The sequence below is a fragment of the Pleurodeles waltl genome, chromosome 1_2 (assembly GCF_031143425.1).
Source record: "Pleurodeles waltl isolate 20211129_DDA chromosome 1_2, aPleWal1.hap1.20221129, whole genome shotgun sequence".
NCBI classification, from domain to species: Eukaryota; Metazoa; Chordata; class Amphibia; order Caudata; family Salamandridae; genus Pleurodeles; species Pleurodeles waltl.
In genome coordinates, this window is record NC_090437.1 from 1,166,239,548 (window position 1) to 1,166,259,558 (window position 20,011).

General features: G+C 43.1%; 1 protein-coding gene across 2 annotated transcripts in view; it reads right to left on the reverse strand.

Annotated features, from left to right (window-relative positions):
* The window catches only part of PPP2R2C (protein phosphatase 2 regulatory subunit Bgamma), a 463,465-nt gene that overhangs the window by 322,910 nt on the left and 120,544 nt on the right, over positions 1-20,011 (reverse strand). The gene's annotated exons all lie outside the window — the stretch shown is intronic.

Consider the following 20,011-nt stretch of genomic DNA (forward strand, 5'->3'; position numbering starts at 1 on the left):
GTAGGTGAGTATACTTGGGTAGGAACAAAATGGCTCTATCACTCCCTCCGAATTCAGAGTCCAGTATCAAGGATAACAAATAAATGTGTCCTCCGGTTGTCAGTCATCCTGCTTCCCTCACTCACCAATAAGTCCATAGGACAGCTGACATTGGGAAATGGGATTAAAGAGGTTTCCAATGTGCAATGCAGAAACAATCATGCACGACAAACCTGATTACTAGCAGGAGTCGGGGATGTGCTTCCAGCAACCCTACGATTATCAAAGTGCCCAGGAAGATGTTTACATTTGACTACTTTTTTAGGGTTTGATCCAACAGTACTTGTCGGATGCATTGTTTTGGGCAAAGGGAGAAACCTGGGCTGCTAATAAACTGGAAGAGCCACCCTCACGTTGTCCTTGGAGGTTATGAACATATATTCTGAGCTTGCAGGATTTAGCTCGGCCTCCCTTGTTCCATCCACGCAGAAGCTTCTGTCAGGCAGAGAGCCCCAGGGAGCAGAGGATGAACAGAAATCTGTGTGATCTGCATACTGATGACACATCAGATGACATGTGTGAATAAGATGTCCCTGCTGCCTGACATACACATTGAATGCCAATGGCGACCACACCGCAATCTCCTGCTCCACATAAGGCGATGAAAAGCATTAAATGTTTTCATAGAGTGAAATATAATAGCCTCAAAATGAACCCGATTTAGTATAGTTTTGGTATCCATGAGACACGGAGCAACTGATCCGTACTCTCAAGTGGGCACTGGTGAACTAGAAAATAAAACTTAAGTAAACAAATAGTGTACACTGCGCATAGCAAGTGAATTTCGAGTTTTTTCAACAGGCACGAATGACTGCGCCTGCAATTGAAACTATAGCAGCGGAATCAACAAACAGCAGTCATTTCTGCTGTGGGAGGTGCATCCTTGGCGGTCTCCCAACAAGCACCCTCGGTGTGCACGGAAAGCGCACTGACAGGGAAGCCACCAGCCGCAGCTCTCCGATGGTGACCAAGGCACCAGGTTGCGCATGTTACCCACCACCCCTGAGTGGGCCAGGCTGCAAGCTGTGGGCTTTATCCGTCTTCACGGGGCTCGTCCGATGCCTCTCCCAGCGGCGAGGGCCACGGGCAGCCGTGCTGGCAGCTGCCACCTCGCTGCAGCATTGCACGACGGGAGTGAATGATCTCTCTTTGGCATTTTACGCACCATACTGGCGACAGCATTTCCGAGAAACATCTGTGCTTCAAGCAGTACATGTCTATTAAAAGACAATTAATCATTCAGTGCTTTCCATTTCAGATGGCTTCGCCGTGGTAAAAAACACTCTTTCATATTATGCCGGAAGAGCTAGGGAACAAAATTAATTTAACGATGCTATCCATTGGGAAAGAATATAATTTAACCGAACTATCAGTTCATAAACCACAGTAGTCTTCCCCAAAATATTCACGAGAAATTCGTATTAGATAATCTTCGGGGGTGCTTAATTTGTCAAAAAGTGCCCGTGCCCATAGGCGTGCTCAGAAGCCCACATTCAATGTCAGCATGCCAAGGGTGTGTAATCTTTAATCCACCTCATGCCTCTTTAATCCACTACCAGACACCCTCCTCCCCTTTATCTCACTCTTGCAGGTTCCTCTTTTTTTGTGATGATTTTTCAGTCGTTATTTTCCTCCTTTTTCCCCTTTGTGGGGTTTTCACTCTCTTGCTCTTGGGAAATGGTTATCAGGAACAATCAGTGCTGGTACCTCAAATGAAAGCCAGTGGCCGCCACCGGCAAACACCGACTCAAATTAAGCTATTCTCTTCGGTTGCTGATGCTTGCATCATGGTTACATTGTTTCACCACGTCCTGGAAGAAACGTTGTTATTTTTCTATCTAACATGGGAATGTGTGTGCTTATTTGAAATTATCAAGGTTGATCTAAAGGCTCAGGAGAGATATATTTACAAATCTCCATCCTCCCTTTTGCCTCTAAGTTAGTATTGTGATCCTCTAATTCTTATTTGGCAAACAGCATTGAAAGTATAGGCGTGATTTATAGATTAGCTCTGGTAGATAACATTCCATAAGTTAGGAACATTCAGATTGTGTAAAACAATGTTTATCTTGAGAAATACAGCCATTGCGGTAAGATTTCACATCCAGGAACCCTGCATATCTTGCAGACAAGAGCACCATCTGTGGTGATCACAGCACATCTGCAGCCAGGACACAAACGCTGCAGACTAAGAAGTGTATAAAAGAATAAAAAACACAAAACAGCTAACCTTTTCCATCTTTGCACTCAGGATCTGAAACAACATCCATGTGTCTACCAGGACCACCCAAACACTGCTCCAATTTAAGAAAGGGTTGAAGACTTACCTCGGTAAAGACCGCTATATCGCAATGCATTAGCCATCTGAATCACAGCTTCCTCTCTTATTACACACTGACATTATACCAGTCTTTCATTGTGTACAGAGATTCATTACCTTTTGGCTAGGTTTGCACAATAGAAATACTGCATACATATGTACATATCATATGTCCATAAGCTGATCCTTTGAAAATGAAAATATTACATGGGCACTTTGACAGTTGGTCCATAGACACAACTAAGCAAACTGCAAAGGAAAGCTTTTAAAGTAAAAAAACACACTGTATACATTTAAAGATATTTAGTGCCAGATTATAGACATGCTCTGGTATTGCATCAAGTGCATGTGCCTACTTTTTGCACTTTCAAGGGAATTCTGTATTATAGACGGGAGCACAGACACTTGAATGGTTTCTTCTCTAATACCTATCATGCATGCACATGTTTTGTGTGCTCTCAGTTTGTGGGGAACATTTCTTGATTTGCGTGCAGACACACTATATATATATGTAGGTGCTGAGGCATTGATGCTCCTACAGGATTCAATAACTGTGCTTCAACTAGGAGGAAGTGACAAGGCCTCCAAGGCCGCCCTGTAGAAGAGTGCAAGAAGGGTCCCAGGCATCATCCAGCATCGTGGTGCACCAACTTTATGTGGGTCTTTGCCCCCTTGAAAGTTGGTTTGAAACACCACTCCATCTATCATTGTTGCACTCTTTCTTGTGTATTTACTGGCAATAATAATATGAATGTAATTTCTAAAGCGCATAACTACCTAATTTGAGGTGTCCCAGTGCTTGTTACTGGTGTCCATCGCCTTCCTGCAGTTTTCAAACCCCCATACACCCTCATCTAAAAAAATGGTTTAAAGTTGTTTCTCACTGGGCCTGACGAACTGCTAAGGGAAAAGTATTCCACAATTTGGGTGCTATGTAGCTAAATGACTTCCAGCCCATGCTTACTTTCCTAAATCTGGGAAGTATAACTAGCATCTCCCTTGCTGATCCGAGATTCCTCAGCGATAGGTAAGGTCCAACAAATGGCTTTATAGCAGAAGCATAAGGCGTTAAAGGCAGATGCTGGTCTTACTTGCAGCCAATGAAGCGGCCTGATTGCGGCATCCATGGGCACACACCTTGGCAGACTCAGAGTAAGCGTAGTTGCTGTATTCTTCACTCTTTGCAGTCTGTTGAATCTGCCCTGTGTCAGTCCAAGATATAAAACATTACAGTAGTCCAGCCTTGACACTACCATGGTTTGAACCACCATCTTCCTGGATGCGCATGCAGGAAGCATAATATTTTTCTCAGCATTTTCCGGAGTTGGAACAATTGTCCCTCCACCACCGACATTGGGTTGTCAAAAGATAATTTTTTAGCCAACCACATGTTGAGATTCATGACCTTAGGTCTGGATTCCAGTACAGGACCCAACTCCTTGGGCCACCAATCAGTTGACCAGAAGTTCACTTGGCTACCCAGAGTCAAAACTTACATTTTTCCCACATTAAGCTCAAGGCAAGTCCATCCAATTGGCCACTTGAGCAAGGCCGAGGCTTAAAAATGCAACCATCTGGGTAGCATTTTTTGACAGCATGATAATGAGCTGTGTGTCATCTGCATATGATACAATTGAAAACCCAAAACTCTCAATTATGCCTGCCAAAGGTTGCACATAAACTTTGAACAAGGTTGGACTCAAAAAGGAGCCCTGTGGACCTCCCTTGCTTGACTGATGGGGCTTCTATGCCACATGAAAGGTGCACCTTTACAGAAAAGAAGCAACCCATTACAAAGCTTTATGTCCTACCCCACATTTCCAGAGACTCTCTAACAAGATGTAATGGCACACAGTATTGAACACAGTACTAAGATCCAATATCAACAGTGTTGCAGATTCGCCAGTGTCCAAAATTTGGTGAACTGCCCTTTCGTCAGCAGTAAAGCTCACACAGTGCTATATAAGGAGCAGAACCCAGATTAGGTTTTATGTAGGAGGTCATGCCTCTCTATAAATGTGGAGAGCTGTTTATTGATGGCTTTCCCCACAATTTTGGAAAGTAGTGGGAGAAGTGAGACGGGATGATAATTTTCCAGCTTGATGGGGTCCAGCAGCAGCTTTTTAAAGAGCAGACCCACCCCCACATGCTTTCATTTCCCAGGTACCTGGCCAGAGTCTGATGAGTTGTTAATTAATTCACTTAAAACTGGATGGATCACCTCTAAGCCATGTTCCAAAATAGACAGAGAAGCTGGATCTAATGGTGAACCTTATTTCACTGGGTCATATAATGCAGTTAGCTCTTCCGCATCAGTGGGTCTAAAACTAGGCAGCCTAGTACTGTCCTCTGACCAGTCAAACCAGACATTCAACAGGGAGCATCACTGGCTTCTACATTAAAGAAGTCATAAATATTGGCTACCTTTTCCAAGAAGAATTGCGCCAAAATTTTACATCCTTCCTCTGTTGGAATTGTTGAAGCTGAGACTGTGTTTAGTGATGAAAGAGACTTCACCACCATGAATAACTCGTAGGAGGAATTTTGGGCCTGTTGGATTTTATTGGTATAGAATTCACAGCGAGCCTTTTTGATGCCACCATGATACATTTTTATTGCTGTCTTGTAGTCCCAAAGGTGCTCTTGCAGTTTGCACTTTTTTTTAGCTCGTAAGTCCTCATTAAACAACTCAGCAGAGGATAATTTTCTGTGAAAGGCACGAATTCCAGAAGGAGCAATCTGATCTAATGCTCCATTGATCCAGTTCTCTACTTGTACATCGGCTGTATTGGTACAATTATCCAATCTAGGCTAGCTAACAGCCAGAGCACCACAAAACACTGAAGGGGTGATTTTGGACCAGCGCCTGTCTGTGCCACCGATGTCGCTAGAACATTTTTAGGCACAATTTCATATGGTACCAGAAATGGGATGGCAAAGTGGTCAGACCATACCAGTGGCATGGACTGCTTGACCATTTTGTCAGCTATGTTTGAGAAGACGATTCAAAGTGTGCCCCAAGCTATGCGTAGGAGATGTTACATGTTGAGAAAGCTGCAGTCCTTCCAAGTCTGCTGTCTCAGTCATAGCTGCTGTACAAGATGTATCATCAAAGTGTAAGGTGTGAGAGCATATTCTTGTAATTGGGACCATAGTCTTGGTCAGTACTAGCATAAGTCCTCACTTGATATCGACTATTTCCCCTATTTGTGATAACACACATCAGCAGCATTGCCTTCGTTGACAAATTCGGACAGACTTCTTGTTTTTCTTTCACTCCTTGGATAGTCTGTGATGAGTTAATATGTGAGACTCCATCATATGACTCAATCTTTGACACCCCCTTCCAGAGTAGTTGAGGTTGGGCACATAAATGGATACCGCTGAAGAGCATTTGATAAGGTGTGCAGCTATTTAGAACTCTTCTATGCAAGTTATTGTATGCTCTCTGAGCCCTGTATACGTTATGGTGGCACAACAATCCTGAAGCTAATACCCTAGCAGGTACAGCTTGTGTAAGAATGCTGTTAGATCACACAACAATTCTGCTGGAAACCAGACTGAATCGGTATAAGAAGAGTAGCCACACTCCCAGAGTAAACACATCATCTATAAACACCTTAGCGGTGAACGCAGCACCACTGTCCGAAGGAAACATATTAGATGCTTTCATTGCTAGTAAGCACTACAAGCCCTTAATGGCCCCTTGTGATGTGGTTGCCTTTTTGATCACATCAACAGAAATATAACGCAGAAATCAACACAATCAATATATATTTGTATTGCCTGACTACTAGCAATGGGCAAACATAGTTGAAATACACTACACCAAAGGGTTCACTGGATATCGTAAGGGGAGCAGGTGCTGGTCCTATAGCACTGAAATGCTTCATTCATTCTTTCAGTAAATATGGCCACCGGTATCACTGTTGTAGCATTGATACTGTAGCACTGATGTCGGCACAAGCAGAAGAAAACCACTCATGAACTGCCTTAATCAATGCTAACCTAACTTTTATCATTATGCATCTACCTAGCCCTAATCCCAGCAACCAAGGCTATTGAAATATTGTAATTTGTGTGGTGATATGAATATTTAGAAGGGAAACTATCAGGTGTATTTTCACCTTTTAATGTTGCTGTATTGCTATCATTATATCTACATTGATCTTAGTTTGTGATTGAGTCACAACAGCAACATAATGCTCTGGTTTTGCAGCTAGATCACAACACAGATCCCTTGACAGTAAATTCTTTTACTTTTATGGTCCATCAACTGTTGTACATGGACTAAGGAGGTAACTTTTCCTATAGTACCGATACCTTTCCTCAAAGCAGTTTAGCCTTTACTGATTTATTACCTTTTGGATCTTTTAATCCTGCAGTTCTCAACATTTTGACATCTTTGGATCCCCACCGAATTAATAATGGACTCAGGGGACCCCAACTGAGTCATTATTGCAGGCTGGGGTCACCCTGCCTCCTAATCAATTTCTGCAATTTGAACTCAACACAATACAAAACCAGTATACACCAAACAAATGCTAAAACATTTAAATGTTTTGTTTAATTCACAATCGAATGTAGAACAAGTTTTCAGATGTTTAATGTTGCTGTGTTTGCATATACTTTGTTAATTTTAATGTATTAATTTAAATATTATTTAATTTTTTAAAACAGTCGCAGATCCCCTGAATAGGCCTCATGGAACCAACAGGGTCCTCAGACCACAATCTAGGGACCACTATCTTAAACCGTTCAGGCACCCATGCAGTAGATCTACATTGGTAACCTTGTTCATACTTATGTATGGGTATGTATATGGTGTTTATGGCATTGCTTGTTAAAATTTTAGACATTCTGCTGTTCTACATGTAGGAATTTACTCAAATGTTATATCATTCACATTCTGCACATGTAGAGGAGAAATCCACACCCATAAAAGCATATACACCTGTTATGAATCACTTTGTGAAGTCCAGACAGGTGTAGGCAATATAAATAACATTTTACATTAACATGCAATTTGCCTTTGTCACTAGGGCTGCTGGGTGCAGGGACCTCAGACACCATTGTAACTAACATTAGAGGTTAGTTAATCAGGTGCATGCATCATGATAATGATTGCTGATTTGTGAGAGCTCTCTTTAAATTCCAAGCAAAAAATACTTGCTTTTCATCATCTGAAAGTAGTGTAATATTTCTCCATTGTTCGGGCAGTTCAATATTTTTCTTATAAATCTATTTTGTACCTGATTATAGAGGAAAATATATTGTTTCCCAAATATATTTGCAATAAAAGACTAAGGGCCTCATTACAACCCTGGCGGTCAAAGACCGCCAGGGCTGTTTTGTCGATTGCACCACCAACAGGCTGGCGGTGCAATCTTGGGAATTACGACCGCGGCGGAAGCGCTGCGGTCACACCGCCGGGACCGGCGGTTTTCCGCCACGTTGGTCCCGGCGGTTTTCCGCCACGTTGGTCCCGGCGGTTTTCCGCCACGTTGGTCCCGGCGGTTTTCCGCCACGTTGGTCCCGGCGGGTTCAATCCTCCAGGGCAGCGCTGCTTGCAGCGCTGCTGAGGGGATTACGAGTCCCCCTCCCGCCAGCCTTTTCATGGCGGTGGGAACCGGCATGAAAAGGCTGGCGGAAAGGGGAGTTGCAGGCCCCTGGGGCCCCCTGCACTGCCCATGCCTTAGTCATGGGCAGTGCAGGGGCCCCCTGGCACAGCCCCATGCAGCTTTTCACTGTCTGCATAGCAGACAGTGAAAAGCGCGACAGGTGCAACTGCACCCGTCGCACCGCCGCAACACCGCCGGCTCCATTTGGAGCTGGCCCCCATGTTGCAGCCGTCATCCCCGCTGGGCCGGCGGGCGGAAACTCGGGGATGTCAAAATGGCCACCACGGGAGTGCGGCTGCATTGGCGGCCGCGCAGAAGTTACAATTTGGCGGGCAGCGGTTGCCGCACGCCAAAGTTTTAATGAGTGCCTAAGACCTGGATTTACTGAACTTTCATGCAATGTAACACAGCAGGGGAACTTGCTGTACTGTGTTGCGTGAAAAGGAGAGAGCAGAAGTGTGCCATGTTTACTAGGACATGGTGCATTTCTTCTATCGCCTTTCATTGTGACACCTGAGGAAGCCTAAAGCCAATGCTGGCACCCATGTGCCACAATGAAAGGATGCCTTCGCTGTTGTCTAAATAGGTTTTGTGCCAGAAGGGCTACCTTCAGTAATAAAAACTATTCTTGATTGTTATTCCTCTTTGTATGTGTGCTGCCGAATGGAGCACACATGAAAAGAGGAAGTGACAAGAATAAATAAAGTTTAACAGCTCCCTAACTTTAAAAATGTAACAATTTTGGTAGACAAATATATATATGGGATAATGTAGCAGTTAATTAGCAGTGCAAGGAAGTGGTGGTCCCCGGGGCCATAATTACATGTTTGGACCCGGGGAGGAGGTAATCCCAGAGCCCGGGTGGTCCGCGTACCCCCAGAACATGTTTGTATTTAGCCCCAGAGAGATGGTCACTACCCCCAGGGGCATGGAAAAGCCCCAGTGGGGGCTTCAATCATAACCATAATAGTTTTCTCTTCAATAGTTAGATTGGTAATGTTTTATTGATATTTCTATTACTATCTGAGGTATTTAGCAGTGCATGGTGAGGGCCCAAGTTATAGTTACCTTAGGGTGCGAGTTATAGTTACTTGAAATAACGCTAACTATATCTGCTGAATGTCTATTGTTTTATATGAGTAAATTCAGAACCTAACTATAACGTCCCTGTAACCTTTGTTTTTTAAGTGAATTTCTATGTTTTTTAAATTCTATTCCCTAACTATAATAATGTACCTGTAACCTTTGTTTTTTTCAGTAAAGTAATTTTAATTCTTTACGTCAATCCAACCACTGCCGTGCACGACCTTCGCCCATGTATGGCGGGGGTTGTCGACAGGGCCTGGCTTGTGGCCAGGTCTTGCGGCCAATCCCCTATAACCACCCAACACTGCACCACGCATGGCCTTTGGTTGTGCGTGGAGGGGGTTGGCTGCAGGGTCTGGCCTATGGCCAAGCCTTGCAGCCAACCCCCTTTAACTATGTTTTACATTAATCCAACCACTAACCTGTTTGACAGCTCCCGCTTGCTGAAGGCAGAGTTATGTTTTCTTTTGCTTGGTGGGAGGTATCAGCTCCCACCAAGCAAATGCAAACGACTACCCCCCAAGGGTGGGCCCCTCCTTATTTCATTTAGTAGACCCGGGGAGATGGTAGTACCCGATGCCCAGGGGGGTTCATCAGGACCCCCCTATTTTTCTACAAGTATTTTGCCCCGAGGAGGTGGTGTTCACCGGGAAACAGGGGGCTGCACACCTTCCGCACATACTATTAACTTTAAGCCCCAGGGAGGTGGGGGTCTCCAGGGTCCGGGGGATCCACAAGACCCCCCCTTTTATTACTACAGTATTTTACTCCAGGGAGGTGTTAGTCTCTGGGGTGTAGAGGCCCTTTCATACTTTGAACTTTAAGCCCTGGCGAGGTGGCGGTCCTCAGAGAGGGCCAAGCTCCCCCGCATACTTTATACTCATAGTCCCAGGGAGGTGGCGGTCCTTGGGGCTTTTGTAAGCCGTACAAGGGGGGCCCACAGCCCCCTCCTTCAAATGATATGCCCCCATAACCTGACCTACCCGGTGGCAAAAATACTAGCAAGGGAGAGAGATAGTGCTTGCTTTTTTCTTTTTTTTTAAATGACTGTGAAATTTGGGAATAGCTGCGATTTTCTCTGTTTTTTTTTTTTTTTTTTTTGATGCTTTTTATCTCTCAGGGGTGTCTCTGGGAGACCCCTGCACCAATTCTAGGGGGGTAGGAAAACTGCCCCCTTTTCTTTTTTGAATTTGGCTGAAGCCAAGTCTCAAAATGGTTACCAACACTTCGTGGTTGAAGTGTTGGCAGCCAATCAGATCGCTGAACGAGATCAGCTGTGTTCGCGAATTTGTCACGGCTGTAGATATACAAATTTGAATTTCCTCACAAAATTGAAAAAACAATGACTTATCTGCGGACAAAAAGCTACCTTTCTACCAAATTTGGTGTAATTCCGTCCAGCGGTTCGGGCTGCAGGCATGTCTAAAGAATCTATGGGAATTAACATAGGAAACTCACTTTTTTTGACCCCCACTTTTTCTCGAACCCCGCTTCACAGATCACTGCAAAACTTTCCATGTACAACAAAACCCTTGGGCACATTTATTCTGGGAAAATTTTGTGAAGGTTTATCAAACGGTGCCAAAGATACAGGCAACTCAAAAACGCTTTTTCAGTGGAAACTAGGTCTTAACTATAACTACATGTGTGTGTGTGTGTATATATATATATATATATATATATATAGTTCAATTCAAAAGGTCTTGGCTAAGGTCAAACCTAAAAAAATCCTACAATGGTAGCAGATGAAGCCTTCTAAAATTATAGCACCTACGAGTCACGACCCCCATGGGATCTGTAGCACACAAGGAGACAACAACTGCATCTTCAAACTGGCATGTTTGCTGTTTATCGCCTTGGGCACCTTGCATCCATCGCATCTATTGCTGACTGAATAAAACGCACATTCGTCTCGTGATTTGAGGCTGAAATGTGGAAGGCGACAGTGTTTTTTCACAGCTTGTTTTGCAACGTTATGAAGAAACATTTTGTTACTGTAGGACATTAATGCATCTAGTGCATTTCCCTAGTTCTTTGAACTTTTTGACCTCCGGATTTATTTTACCTCTGCTATTGCCCGAGCCTTGCGTAATACCTCAGGCAGGTGGCTGTATAAAAGGTTTGCTTTCCTTTCTCACTGCAGCCCCTGCTAATGAGGGCCCGTCCTGAACCTGCTGCCAGACACGAGGCTGACACTGGTAGATTTGCAAATATTAATAATGACTTTTCTCAGGAACCTGTTGCATTTGGGCCAGTAATGGGGCTGTGGGAGAAATATGCCCTCTCCAGCAGCCTAGAACGGATGGTATACAGCTGAAGGCTCTGCACTTACAACTCAGGTCTTTCACAAGGGTAAGAACATGAGTTGTCTAAATTTCAACTGTGTTTCGGCTGTCGAGAATATTCTCGAATTTTGCCGAAAGGCCACATGTGCAGTAAAAAAACTACTCATAAACACATGGAATTTAACTTGCCTGACGCCTGGCAGAAATGGAATCACGCTTTCTGCCAGGGCCTCCTTCATCTCTTAATGACCCTCACCCTGTCCATAAGCTGCTGACCCTGCATATCAGTTGCTGACCCTGCCCACACAATGCCAGGATCCGAATTAAATTTACTAATATACCAAGCCCATTAGATGAAGTTTCAGTGAGTAGGGCACTTCAAATACTATTTGGAAATCTTATTGATGGTTTATCACTTTACGACCCCTAGCATTGGGCTCCCCTGCTCTGTGAGATATTCCTCTGAGAGAAATCATACAGGGGAGAGGAATAGATTTGAAGTGTGAAACACGCTGGGTTTTCCTCCTGCAAGGACTTCTGTGCAGTAGGGAAGCCTCCAGGCCGAAGATCCCATCGACCAGAGAGAATCTGCATCAATAGGACATTTGCAACTTGACTGCAGCGGGGACGGGGAGGAGGCATTCCCAGAGTTCTGTTTAAAAGGACTGAAGTAATTTAAATGTATCCTAGAGTAAGCAGTGAACACAGCTGTTGCTTCAGACCTACGACTACCACTGGAGTCCCAGGCTACACATCCAGCTTCCAGTGAAACCAAGCCAGAGAAGCGGACTCAAGCACCAAGGTACCTGACTTAGCTCAGCACTTTCTCCCAGTAAGGACACGCGTGGGCTGAGACTCCCAAAATACTAGGCAGTCAATTGTTGCTAGTATGCCTAGGACCCATTTTGTCCATTGTTTTCCATCACACCTTTTGAACTCTCCAACCAATTTCCTCTATTTTTGTTTTATTGTTCTGGTTAGATTGTTCCCATCTTGCTTAATATGATGAGGACTGTTGTATTGTTCAAATGTATGCCATTGTTGTCGTGTTAGTTGTTACGTAACACCAGTACACCGTTATCATAGGTCTGAATTGCTGCGCAGGACATACCTCTCAAAGGAAAACAAAGGTTACCTATATTGAAACCTCTTTGCCTCTGTGACGTGCTCTGCTGGGCACTGAACGTGCTCAGCCACAGCTTACATCAGGGCTGTGGTCACTCCTACAGCCTATGAGGGCAACTTCATTCTGTTAACATATGCAGCTCTTTCTGTAAATGGTATCATACACAAATTAATTATCAATGTCTCGTAAAAGGGACTGCATATTCAATCCAAAATGAAACAATAATTTCATGTGAATGCAACCATCTAAACCATCCAAATAACAACTCCTCTGGTAAAAACATTTGTACACAAAGTATCCCAATTAAAAAAATACAAATCATTTTTTGTACTGTAGTTGATGTAAGCATGGGTGTTAAATAGGGAAAGATGCCTGGTTGTCGCTGCTCTTTGTTATCTTTTGGGTATCTACGCGAATATCATCTACTAAAATACTGTGGTCAAAGTATTGACTACATCCGTTCTGAAGATATGTATAGATAAGCACAGAGTTACTATTTTTAACAGCACATATGTAACCTTGACTATATATATATATAATCAAGATAAGTGGGTGTAGAGGTAAGAATAGTAACTCTATACTTACCTAGTTTTTGCTTACCTTCGCGAATTAGAGGTAGTCAATAGCTTTGTCCTTGATATTTTGACATACAACCATGCTCCCGGCACCACCATTGCTTCCCGTGCTCTACAGACAGGGATAGAAAGGCAGGTCTCTAGGAGCAATGTTTGCTTCCTACAGTTTTTTGCCCCTCCCTTGCACCCTCAGCATCGACCAAGAGGTAATTTAAGGTTCAGGTTTGGACTACAGGTAAACCGTGGGATTCCATCGACAGCCAACTAGTTGTGCTACCCATGGCAGTTTCTTACCATCAGTGTGGAATTACAGTCTTACTCCTACTGCAGACATTGCAAGTCATTACAAAGTACTGCCCATTCTCTCCTCTCTCCCGATCACACACATAGTACCCATTCCATTCACCACACCAGGCTGCTGGAAAGTGACAGAGCACAAGACACGACTTGTAGTCGTGGCTGCGTTGGTTCATGTGGAACAATATGACCTTCCTATCATATTAAAAGTCCTGCCAAAATTGCACAATCTTTGCTGGATCTCGCCATCTCAACAACCCTGAGTTGTCTTAGCTGCACACACTTGGATTACTTAGAAACATGACAGCAGTGAGTGCTATTTAAGCAAGGACTAATTTTCAGTAAAAAACAGAATTCACCTTTGTGACAAATGAGGCATTAAGAATTGTACGGAACTTTGGGCTAAATGTACCAAACGGTTTTACCCATTCTGTGTCTATGGGAAAATGTGTTCGTACATATGGCCCTTTGTCCTTAGTTGTGTTCGGAGACAATGGCATGTCAAAAGGTTGAGTTCTTGTTTAAAGGTGTGATTAAAACTGGGTTGCTTTTGATATGAGAATGCAGACCAGCCAAGATGTAGATCACACACATTTCAACAATAAAGATCCTTCATGAAGAAACTCCCGTAATGATAAAATTACAAGCAAGTAGTTCATGGTAGAAACGTCTTCTTTGTACGTTTATTTTCAGTTCTTCTCTTTAACAACAAGTAACGTGACAGACCCGCCAGCTGGTGCCTTAATGTCAAAATAGGGACAGAATGCTCCACGGAGGCTAAGGGGAAGTGTTTTGCACTAATTAGCAACAATGTGTAATTTGATGGCATTTTATAGACTTCAATTATCATTCTCAACATGAAGGAGCTTGCAAACATCTGTATGATGATTGCACTCCGCTGGGATGTCATTCACAGTGCAGAGAGTATTGGAAACAGGGCCAGAAATCAATTATACTCTCAGTTAATGATCCTACTGTGCGCACTGTCAGAGAAGGCTGGGTTTCAGGACAAAGGCGATTTTCAAAGTAGCTGCTATGGTAAAATGACTACGCGAAAATGCACATCACATGGAAAAAAAGAAATATACAACTGAGTGATCTAAGCCAATAAGAGCAAAATATTGTGTGCGGACTGCATCATAAGCCTTGTGATTTAAGCGATTACTGCATTAAAACACCAGCACTTGCTGTTAGCTAGTTTTAGTGTTGTTGTGTGTGTCTGTTGTCAGTCAGTTTCTGGACAAGCTGTAGCCTAGTATTTCAAATACATACGTCTTTCAAAAAACACATACAATGAGACAATGATGTCACTGTTTGTGATGCTATTACAGATAAATGACACGTCGTGTAATTTTTGTGAGATCTCTGATTTAGGTGAATCCACATCAGTGATGAAGTGACATTAGCATCAGTCCTGTAAATATTCCAAGCATTTCATAAGTATGTTCAAGCAAATACATGCTAATTTGTGAAGCTGATTTAGAAAGCTGGAAGCGTGGTGTTGGAGGGTGAAATCATGATTCTGTGTTGCAGTATAAAAAGCCATACATTGTCAATAGCGGGATATAGTGGTAGCTCTTTTTGCCATAGTGTGGCATGCATCAAAACTATTACTGATGCTTTATGAGCAGATGTCTGCAGAAAAGCATCACACAACTGAAGGAACAAGCATTTGCAATGCAATAGGTCACGCCTTTGCTTGAGTTAGAGCTATTGGCATTGTAAATTCATAACAGGACTTTTCTTGCCACATAAATTGGTCAACCCTGCATCATAATTATCTGCCTTTTCCTGCCATGTAATTCCAGTGGCCCAGCATATAACTAAAGCACTTCCATTTACCTTCTTCCTCTATCTGCAGCAAAAAATGAAAATGTTGCCATTTAGCAACCTACTTTAAATCTGCCATGCTAATTCCAGTAGAATACCACTTTCACCACCGCGCCGTCAGAGTTGCTATCTGGCTAATACAATTCCCCAAAAAAAGACACAAGACAGCCACAGAGAAGAAATAAACTAGAAGGGTCACCCAAACATATCAAGAGTATTCAAACAGTCATAGTGTATTAAGGATGTTAAATTGGCCTGAATTATGGTCATAATTGTAATAGATTATTAGAGATTATTAAAACATATACAATTATCATTATAACCGTTATCAGAAATACACTTTTGGCGTTAGACTGTAATACTCAAAACAGCCTCTAAAGGCACCATAGCAAAAATATCATGTGTAAGAAACATAGTCATGTAACCATATGCAGTGTAACCATATACTTAGCCCCCGAAGGGCGTTTTCAGGGCTAGCAGGCTTACTGAAATTATATAACAAACAAGACCTTTCTCGTAGCTATAAAAACAAACATTCTAGCCATAAAAAAGCTTAAAAGACATTGAATGGTAGGAGGGGTATTATTTTGGAGTCCCCACTAACACAGTGTGGTGACCCAGAAATGATGTAGTCAGAAAGAGCACATTGTGGTCAATGTTTTGAAGGTGGGTCCATTGTCCTAGGACCATCATAGACTGAGATATGGGCAAAAATGTTTTGTAAAAGTAATGTCCTGCAAATCACTATGAGGCAAGTTTCTGTGCCACAAATATTTTAACATGTTGCTATGACTGTAATGTTTCAACAGCCCCTAGAGGACACCACAATTAAAATAGCATTGGTAAGAAACATGGTCATGTAACTTTAGAGTTAGCACCTGCAGGGCTTAACCACACAAAAAGAAAATGGCAATAAATAATGCAGAGTAACCATATATGTGGCATCTAGATGACATAATGCATTACATATTTTCAGGAGTAGCCTATAGCAATGATATCACAAACAAGGCCCTTAAAACACAAGCTATACCCAACTGGAAAACAAATGTTCCAGCAAAGAGAATGCCCAAAAAGATATTGAATGGTGGGAGGTGTTATTATTTTGGTGTACCCACTAATGTAGTGCAGGGACCCAGAGGTGACCTAGATAGAAAGATTGTGTCGTGCTGGACGTTTTGGTGGTAGTCCCATTGTCCTAGGACCCCCACAGGTTGATTTATGGACAAAAAATGGAAAAGAATGCTTGCAAAGCATTATAGGTCGAGTTTTCCTGAGTACAGTGAATATTGTAGTATCAGCTCTCCCACTGTGCCAAGAGAGCCGCTTTCGTTTGCAGATTTCTGTTTTATGTAAAGCATTTACCAATTTCAAGTGTTTTAAGGGGAGAGCCACAAGAAATGAGACTTATTACGTAACTGTGAACAATATGAGCAGTGCTTCAATACTGCCGATCGAGTTTACACTGTTGTGCCTGTTCGCGCTATGAGCGCCATGGCCGAGACAAAAGAAATCGTTCACCCATGCTGAAGTATATCGGAAATCGATCAATAATCCATGTAACAGGAGCAGTCTGCAAGGCATAACAAAAGCATCCTCAAGGCGGGATAACATAACGCAATTACCAATGACATCAAATGATTTTTGAAAGGCAAGCCCACGAATGAGTGAAAGTGATGGGCGTGACATGGGCGTGGTTAAAACCCCACAATAGTTACAACTGGTCAAAGCGGTAGCGAGCTCAGCCTAAACAGGTGTTTGACAGAAACACACTAGGGTAAGATTAATCCATGTAGAGTTCAGGAAGGATGAGGAAACTCGTAGGCAAAGCAGGCATGAAACAGAGCTTGCAAATAAAGGCAGAACTGAACATAGTACCAATTAGACTAGAACTTAAGGTACAACTATGTAACAAGGGGACAATGAACTGATGAAAAAGACATTGGCTGCGTTGCTATTCAGGGATGATTTTGTGGGCTATTGCACAAAGTGGCTTGAAACAGAAGCAAAAGCATTTGACAGGACGTGAGATGATCATTTTGAAATTGGCTTAGACAACTGCCCAGAGTAAATCAATAGCCTTCTTGAAATGTGCGTTTCTGTTGGTGTAATATAGGTGGGTAGTGCAGAGCACTGAAATGGCATGTTTTCTCCTGCCAGGCACACCTGAACACATTTAGCACTTGGCCCACCAGTCCCAACATCCCTCACAACATTTCATCCACTCGAAGAGGTACTATTACACCACTGATGTTCCCTGGAAGGACAGCACATGGACATGAAAGACATAGCACCAAGGTGGAAGAAGCTGCTTCCCCGCGCGACCCACTTGAGAAAGACCCTGGAGATTCCTGCTGCATCCAGGCAATGGTAAGCCTTAACTGGAAAGCACTGTGCCTTGTTGCCATAGCAAAGTTGTGCAGGTGCGGCCCGCCCAAGTCATGTAATCAGCCAGGAAGGGGCAACTTAGATATAAAAATAAGCCATTCTTAGACCTTCCTAAAAGTTTCCAACCCTCATTAATATTGCTTTGGTACATTTTCACCAACAACTGGCCTATTAAGGGATCAAGTGTACACAGTAAGCAACTGTAATAAGTGGTTCGACGTCACCTGCAGTAATAGGTGCATTTTTTAACTCAAAACACCAGAATCCTAAAAGATATATTAGAGAGACCCTATAAAAAGACTTCATAAGTGGTGCAAGTTGGGACAATTTGTTTTAGGTCTGATATTTAATTCAAACATACAAAGCTCAGATCAGCAAAGGCAGACAGTAAGATGGAGAACATAGATGCAAGATAAAAACAAGCATTGGCAAAGTCAATAGGTCACACAAATGCAGAAGCTATTGGCTTTGCCAAGGTGTTTAGCAATGCTGTACACCAGTGTGGCTGCTGTTCAGCATGGCAGTTAGTGGCATAGCGGAGAGTCGTGGAGTGTCATAGAATGGAATGGCGAAGAATGGAGTAGAATGTTGCAGAGTGGAGTGGCACAGAGTGTCATGTACTGGAGTGGCATAGTGTGGAGTCATGTAGAGTAGCATACATTGGAGTGGCATAGAGTAGAGTCGACCAGTGTAGAGAGGATTGGCATAGAGTGCTGTAGAGTATAGTAGCATAGAGTGCAGTGGCATTGCGTATGGTGGCATGGAATTCAATGGCGCACAATGCAGTATCATAGAATGCAGTGACGCAGATTAGAGTGGTGCATAGTAAAGTGCAATGATGCAGAGTGGAGCAGAGTGAAGCAGATTAGAGTGACACAGAGTAGAGTGTCATAGAGTGCAGTGGCATAGAGTAGTGCAGAGTCGAGTGGCAAAGAGTTGAGTGATGCAGAGGGCAATGGCACAACGCATAGTCGAGTGGCATAGAGTGCAGTGCTGTGGAATGGTGCACAGTGGAGTGGCTTAGAGTGGTGGAGAGCAGAGTATAGTGCTGTAGACTGCAGTGGCATAGAGTAGAGTGGTGTAGAGTGAAATAGCACAGAGTGAAGTACTGCAGAGTAGATTGGCATAGAGTTCAGTAGTGTAAAGTGATGCGGAGTGGAGTGCAGTGGCATGGAGTGCAGTGACAGAGAGTGCATTGGTGTTGAGTGCAATGGTTAAGACTAGTGTGACGTAGACTGCAGTGGCATTGAGTGGAGTGGCGCAGAGTGGAGTAGAGTGGCGTATACTGCAATGGCATATAGCTGATTGTTTCAGAGTAGAGTGAACTGGCGTAGAGTTGAGTGGTGCAGGGTAGACTGTAGTTATGTAGAGTGTTGTAAAGTGTAATGGCATAGAGTAAAGTGGTGTAGAGTGTAGTGGCATAGAGTGCAGTGGTGCAGAGTAGATTATTAGAGTGGCATACTGTGGATTAGCGTAGAGTGCAGGGACTTAGGGTTGAGTGTTATAGCGTAAAGTGCATTGATGTAGAGTGTATTGGCAAAGAGTGCAGTGTTGCAGAGTGGCATAGAGTACAGTGGCATAGAGTGGAGTTGTGCAGACTAGACTGGTGTGGCCTAGACTAGAGTGGTGTAAAGTGCAGCGGTAAAGAGTGCAGGTGTGTAGAGTGGGACAGGGTAGATGGGAGAGGCATAGTGTGAAGTGGCATAAAGTGCAGTGGAGTGGTGCAGAGTGCAGTGGCACAGAGTAGTGTAAAGTGCAGTGGTGCAGAGTTGAGTGGAGTGGTGTGGAGAGGTGCACAGTAGAGTGGAGTGGCATAGAGCAGAGTAGGCATGGTATGGTACTGCACTGCTATTACAGACAACACATTTTCAATTGAAATGACCATTACATTTGCACAAACATACTAACAAACATTACTAATAAAACTATACAGCACACAAATGGAAATGTGTGGAAATTGCATCACCTAGGGCAATGATTTGATCATATTAAAGTATTTGCTTCCAACACACTTCAGAAATATTAAAAAATTGCTTCATTTGTTTTCCTAATTCTGATATATTCTGAAATACTTACACAGTTCATTTAAATGTTGTCATGTGCTAGAAAAAACCTCTTTCCTACCCCAAGTATCCAGCAAGATTGTCACATAAATCCTCTCACTTGAAGTCTGAGAAAGAAAAGTAAATAAGCACCCTCAGAAGACTGTGCCTGACATTTGACCTACATCTTTGAATGGCAGCAAATGTGACAAGATAAGCACAAGACTTAAAGGCCTGTTTACAGAAAGGAAGTTCATGGAAGAATGCAGTAAACATGGTTTAGGCATCGGGAAGGACAAACTGAATCTTGAAAGCCTAAAGCAAATAGCCAGCAAATAGAAAGCAAGAAAATGTGAGTTACAGGCCACAAAGCCAGTGGTAAACAATAGATGGAATTAATTCCTT